The sequence below is a fragment of the Otolemur garnettii genome, unplaced genomic scaffold (genome assembly GCF_000181295.1).
Source record: "Otolemur garnettii isolate 467f Iridium unplaced genomic scaffold, OtoGar3 scaffold00014, whole genome shotgun sequence".
Lineage (NCBI taxonomy): Eukaryota > Metazoa > Chordata > Mammalia > Primates > Galagidae > Otolemur > Otolemur garnettii.
Window position 1 is genome coordinate 12,567,607 of NW_003852409.1, and position 1,067 is coordinate 12,568,673.

Consider the following 1,067-nt stretch of genomic DNA (forward strand, 5'->3'; position numbering starts at 1 on the left):
CACCCGGCTATTTTTTTTTGGTTGCAGCCGTCATTGTTGTTTGGTGGGTCCAGGCTGGATTTGAACCCGCCACCTTGGGCACATGTGGCTGGCGCCTTAGCCACTTGAGCCACAGGCACTGAGCCTGACAACAAAACTGAACAGATTCTTTGGCCAAAGTGTTTCTTTAATATCTTTATTTATTACGTATCAAACTATGTATTTTGTAATTTCTGTAAGGAGAATGGATATATATACCACTGAGTCTTCAGATATACTCAAAATTTGTCTTGAAAAAAATGCTTCCCAAAGTATGCATAAGTGAAACTGACCAAGGATCTCTCGCTAGTCTATTTCTTCCCTAACAGGAAAAGAATGCTGTTTCTTTGGTTGAGCACTAGATGGAGGCAGCTGACTTATGTCTCAGGTCACGCAATGTCTTTAGATACTCCTCGCTCTTGGCCCAACAGAGATAAACCACACTGAGAGGCAACTGCACCCTGATGTGTACTATTGACTCTCATCTCATGCCTATTCCAGGACATATTATCACTGGAAAAAAGGTAGAATCACCTCCATTATTTAAGTAGTCATCTTTCTTTTGCTGGTTTGTGCAAATTGCCTGAGTTAAATGTGCATACAAACTGACTCCACTGGATTAACATTTCTCAAAAATCTTTGCCCACTTTGTTCCCTAAGGACTGAAGAGAAGAAGATATCTTTGACCACTGCCCTTTGTACCTTCTTTTACTAAACATCTCAGAGAATTAAGTATAGTAAAGAACATAAGAGAAGGTAATAGGAACTAGGAGGTATAAACTACCAATCACGTAAGTTTCTAGAGCAGAAGTGATAACGGAGTCAGAATAAATAATTAAAAGGCCTAAAATAAAGAATTGTCAACACTTGTAAAAAGGGCACAGCTTGGAAACTGAGAGGAATTATAGACAAGCCCACAGATCTAATAACCAGAATAAGTGATAATCTCATATATTTTTATAATCCCAAGAAAAAGGGAGTAATGCAAGTAACAAAAGAGGATATGGGCTCGGCGCCTATAGCTCAACCGGCTAAGGCGCCAGCCACGT

General features: G+C 39.8%; 1 protein-coding gene across 1 annotated transcript in view; it reads right to left on the reverse strand.

Annotated features, from left to right (window-relative positions):
* Positions 1-1,067, reverse strand: part of ELP1 (elongator complex protein 1) — a 79,042-nt gene that overhangs the window by 24,473 nt on the left and 53,502 nt on the right. The gene's annotated exons all lie outside the window — the stretch shown is intronic.